The following is a 5,722-nucleotide window of genomic DNA, read 5'->3' as shown; positions in this document are numbered from 1 at the left end:
ACGGCAAGGTGTTGCTGGGGCTGTTGCTCTTCATTCCCATCGGTGGACATGTTGAGGAACATGTCCACCAGGGTGCCCTCTTCATCCGTGTACGATAGTGGAAGGTTGTTGCCACTACCATCACCAGCGATTATCTGCTCCATGATATACCTTGCGGTCTCATCGTCTGCCATTTCAACTATTGATTGAAACATACATGGAATCATACATGACAGTCATAGAAATCGCCTTACTTATATGTATATAATGAAATTATAAAATAACATGAATCCTACAAAGTCCGGAATATTTATACAAATTTCTACAAATTAGTAGTACTTTGTGACGAATTTCTAGCAATAACATGAATTTTTACGAATTTCTAGCAATAACATGAATTTGCGGAGGCCAGGGCGGCGGGCGGAGGCGGGGACGGAACCACACGCGGTACCTAGGTTGTGACGGCGGCGGTCAGGGCGGCGGGACGGCGGAGGCGGGGACGGAACCACGGGCGGTGCCTAGGTTGTGACGGCGGCGGTCAGGGCGGCGGGACGGCGGAGGCGGGGACGGAACCACGACGAAACACGATTCATTTCTAACCTAGGCGGAGCGACGAACCTAATTACTACTAATTACTACTAATTTACACTAATTTGATTTTGTTAAACAGATATACAAAAAACTATTGAATTTGTACCTAATTACTACCTATTTATTTTCTAACTTAAAAAAAAGGCCCTTGCTGACGCAAGCCGGTGGGCTTGCGTCAGCAAGGCGGTACTCTTGGTGCCAGTGCCGGCCGGCGCGGCGGACCTCTCGCGCGCGGTCGTCGACGGTGGTGGGGCAACGAGGTGGCCGGGGCGGCAGGACGGCGGCGGCCGGGGCGGCGGGACGGCGGCGGCCGGGGCAGCGAGGACGGCAGCCGAGGCGACGACGGAGCGAAGGCGCGCGGGATGGCGGGACGGCGATGAGGCAGCGACGAGAGGCGACGAGGGGTGACGAGGCGGCGACGAGGATGGAGGCGGCGACGAGGCCCGCGATGGAGCTCTGGTGGCCGGCGGCGACGAGGTAGGGGCCGGGCGCGATGGACGAGGAGGACGATGGCGGCGGCGACGAGGTAGGGCCCGCGATGTCTGGGCGCGGTCGGCGGCGGGACGACGACAGCCGGGGCAATGGGGGACGGCGGCGGCGGCGGCCGGTGAGGGAGGCGGACGGGCGGTGATGGAGTAGAGCGCGCGTGGGACTTGGCGAAAATTTTTCTAAGTGTAACTGGCGTGGGGGTAGAAGGGGCTACAATGCCTTTTAACCCCCCCCCCCTTTTATTCCGGTTCGTAATGGCACCCGAGACTAAAGGGCCTTTTGTCCCGGGTCCCATCACCAACTGGGATAAAAGGCGCGCGGCGTTTATCCCGGTTTGTGACGTGGGACAAAAGGGTTGGTCCGCCAGGTTGGGCTGGGAGCTACCCTTTTATCCGGGTGCACACCTCCAACCGGGATAAAAGGGGGGGGCCTTTTATCCCGGTTGCAGTTGGCAACCGGGATAAAAGGGTACGTTCAGGTGGGAGACGAAAAGTACCCTTTTATCCCGGTTGCAGTTTGCAGCCGGGATTAAAGGGGGGCCTTTTGTCCCGGTTGCTGTTGGCACCCGAGACAAAAGGTCTTTTTCCTAGTTTTCTTCTCCCGCCTGTTTTTTGGAAATGGATTTTATTTATCTTTTCACTGCATTTCAGGATGAAAAACAAAAACCTTCACATATTTTGTACATGCAAAAATATATTTAATTAGCGAGTAAATTGACAATAAGTATGATTTAGTCATTAATTCTATACCAGTTCATTTAGCCTCTAAAATATTTATTTTACTGCATCGCTGTGATCAAGAAATTATTCAATTAAATAATTTCAATGCGCAGAAAAATCCATGTTTGTATGAGGTTAACATTGTTCATGTTTATCTAAAAAATCTTCACCTAACAAATTTAAGAACACATGAAATCATACATAGGGTAAATTAAAAATTGTATCAATTAATACACAAAGGTCATGTAAATTTAGCGCATTACAATACAACGTTGTAAAATTTCTTTTTCACGAAAGTTCCTTGATCATGATCGCGGCGTAAGTACGGAGCCTATTCTTTGGATAGTAGGATGCTTGGATCAACTTCAACAGCGAATGGAGGCATGCCATCAAACTGATCATAATCATCTGATTGGTCTGTTTTATCCTCGACTCCCACGATTTTTCTTTTACCTGGAAGAACTATGTGGCACTTTGGCTCCCATGTCTCTTCTGGATTCCTCTTGGGTTTGCTACATATGTCCTTCACATAGAACACGTGATGCACATCATTGGCAAGTACGAATGGGTCATCACTGTATCCAGTCTTGCTCAGTCTTGGTTACGGCAGTTAACTTCATCCAATTGCAAAGAAATAGAGGGATGTACAGCGGTCCGTATTCGAGTTCGCATATCTCCTGTATGAAACCATAATTCGACTCCTTGCTATTATTTCTATCCATGGCATCTATGCGGACACCACTATTCTGGTTCGTGCTTTTCTGGTCCTGGGCTCTCATGTAAAATGTATAACCATTTATCTCATAGCCTTGGAATTTGACGATTGTGCTAGCAGGTCCCCTGGCTAACCAGGCAAGCTGTGGGTGAATCTCAGAGTTACCCATAAGTTGTTGGCGCAACCAGGAGGGAAAAGTTTCCATGTGATGATGGGTAAGCCAAGCATCGGATTTGGTCGGGTTTTTGGAAGCTACCATCTGCCTGTGCTGCTCGATATACGGAGACACAAAGGATGACTGTTGTAGAACAGTGTAGTGTGCCTTGTCGAACAAATTAGTATCATTGCTCAAACTTGATTTCCTTCCAAGGGTGCCCATTCCTCGGAGCCTCCCCTCGTGGCGTGAAGTTGGAACCCCAATCGAGTCAATTGAATCAATAAAATCAACACAAAACTCGATCACCTCCTCTGTTCCATATCCCTTGGCGATGCTTCCTTCTGGATGGGCACAATTAAGAACATAGTTTTTTAGGCCTGCCGTGAACCTCTCGAAAGGCCACATATTGTGCAGGTATACAGGTCCGAGAATACCAATCTCTTTTACTAGGTGAACCAGTAAGTGCGTCATAATATTGAAGAAGGATGGTGGAAATAACAACTCAAAACTGATAAGACATTGCACCACATCGTTCTGTAGCTTTGATAGCTTGGATGGATCGATTGCCTTCTGCGAAATCGCATTGAGAAATGCGCATAGCTTTACGAGCGGCAACCGGACATTTTCTGGTAGAACACCCCTCAGTGCAACCGGAAGCAACTGGGTCATCAAAATGTGGCAGTCATGAGCCTTGAGATTTGTAAACTTCTTTTGTTTCATATTTATTATTCCCTTTATATTCGAGGAGTACCCAGACGGAACCTTCATACTATTCAAGCATTCAAACATGCTATCCTTCTCTTCCTTGCTGAGAGAGTATCTGGCAGGACGTAAGTAGTGCTGTCTATTATCTCTCTTTTCCGGATGTAGGTCATCTCGTTGCCCCATGACTTTCAGGTCCTATCGTGCTTCCAATGTATCTTTTGAGGTCCCATAAACACCCATGAAGCCTAGCACGTTCACGCAAAGATTCTTCGTCAGGTGCATCACGTCTATTGCGTTGCGAACCTCTAGGATTTTCCAATAAGGTAGCTCCCAAAATATTGACTTTTTCTTCCGCATGGGTGCATGTCCGTTATCGTCGTTCGGAAAATGTTGGCTACCAAGACCCTTTCCAAAGACTACATTTACATCCTTCATCATCTCGAAGACACGTTTTACATTATGGTGTGCAGGTTTTTACGATGGTCTGGCGCCCCTTTGAAATGCATTCCGCTCTTTCTCAGCTGGTGGTGAGCAGGGAGAAATCGACGATGACCCATATAGACGACCTTCTTACAATGCTTCAAGTACATGCTGTCTGTGTCGTCTAAACAGTGGGTGCATGCCCGATATCCCTTATTTGTCTGTCCTGAAAGGTTACTCAATGCAGGCCAATCATTGATGGTTACGAACAACAATGCTCGTAGATTAAAGATCTCTTGTCTATCCTCATCCCACACACGTACACCTTCTTCCTTCCAGAGCTGTAAAAGGTCATCAACCAACGGCCTTAGGTACACATCAATGTCGTTGCCGGCATCATAATGAACTTCCGCTTCATGCACAACCAAGGAAGAAGGTTGAACATACAAAGGGTCACAGGCCAAGTACTATGGCCACTACTCAACTCACCGAATGGATTGAATCCATCAGTACTTAAACCAAACCTTATGTTCCTTGCTTCACTTTCAAAGTCCGGGAATGTTCTATCAATTGATCTCCACTGTGCCCATCTGCGGGGTGTCTCAGCATTTCATCTTCCTTACGGTCTTCTTTGTGCCATCGCATCAACTTAGCATTCGCCTTGTTCCTGAACAAGCGCTTCAAGCGTGGTATTATAGGGAAATACCACATCACCTTCGCGGGAACTCTCTTCTTGGGAGACTGCCCTTGACATCACTAGGATCATCTCGCCTGATCTTATACCGCAGGGCTTCGCAGATGGGACAAGCATCCAAATTCTCGTATTCATCACCACGATAGAGAATACAGTCATTAGGGCATGCGTGTATCTTCTGAACATCCAATCCGAGAGGGCAAATAATCTGTTTAGCTTCATATGTTGTGGACAGTAATTCATTATTCTCGGGGAGAATCTTCTTGACAATGTTCAACATCCCCTGAAATGCCTTATCGAACACACCATTTTTGCCTTCCATTGCACAAATTCTAGTGTCGTACCTAGTTTTTTATGGTTCTGCTGGCAACCTGGGTACAACAATTTTTGGTGATCATCTATCATGCGCTGCAACTTTGCTGCTTCCTTCTCAGTTTCGCAATCTCTGTATGCATCTCATATCACCTGACCAAGGTCATCGGTAGGGCCATTTTTTGCAAACTCATCTTCATCAGCCTCGCCCATTGTAGTACCTGCAAAAGCTTGGCCTGCAACCCAGTCCAAAATGGTGTCATCTTCCTCCTCCTCCTCGCCATCTTCCATTATGACCCCTAGTTCACCGTGCTTGGTCCAAACCAAATAGTTAGGCATGAAACCATATTTAAACAAGTGGCTGTGAATAGTCCCACAGGAATCCTTTGAATACTCCTTCTTGTTATTGCATTGGAAGCATGGACAACATACGAACCCATTCTCTAGCTCGTTCGCTTTGGCCACTTCGAGAAAATAATGCAAGCCATCAATAAACACCTTGCTCCGCCTGTCTGCATTATACATCCATTGCCGGTCCATCTGCATCGTATTACGCATGAAAATGGATTACACTTGACAATGGATTACGTGTCAAAATTGATTAAAGATCCAAACAACATGGTACAATACAACAACATGAAGATCCAAATACACATATTTAAATTAAAGATCCAAACAACATGATACAATACAACAAGCCATCCACTGGTTATTATCTAGGAGGACTTTAAGCATCCTTGGACGGTGAAGATGAAGGTTCCGCTGACCCAGCCTCATCCTTAGGTTTATTTGTGCCACCTGAAATGGTAGTACTAAGTGGACGTGAAACACCCGGGACTGAGGGTGGAGCATAACGACCACCAAAAGGAGGTTCCTGACCCGCGGCAATAGCTTCTTCATGACCTTGCTGCAAATAACGAAGCATTGCTTTTTCCAGCGCG

The 5,722-nt window shown here is 47.0% G+C and overlaps 1 pseudogene; it reads right to left on the bottom strand.

The window, feature by feature from the left end:
* Positions 1-2,061: 2,061 nt before the first annotated feature.
* LOC111257294 lies at positions 2,062-5,306 on the bottom strand (annotated as a pseudogene).
* Positions 5,307-5,722: the final 416 nt, after the last annotated feature.

The sequence above is a fragment of the Setaria italica genome, chromosome V, assembly GCF_000263155.2.
Source record: "Setaria italica strain Yugu1 chromosome V, Setaria_italica_v2.0, whole genome shotgun sequence".
Lineage (NCBI taxonomy): Eukaryota > Viridiplantae > Streptophyta > Magnoliopsida > Poales > Poaceae > Setaria > Setaria italica.
This window is presented reverse-complemented; position numbering and strand designations above follow the sequence as displayed.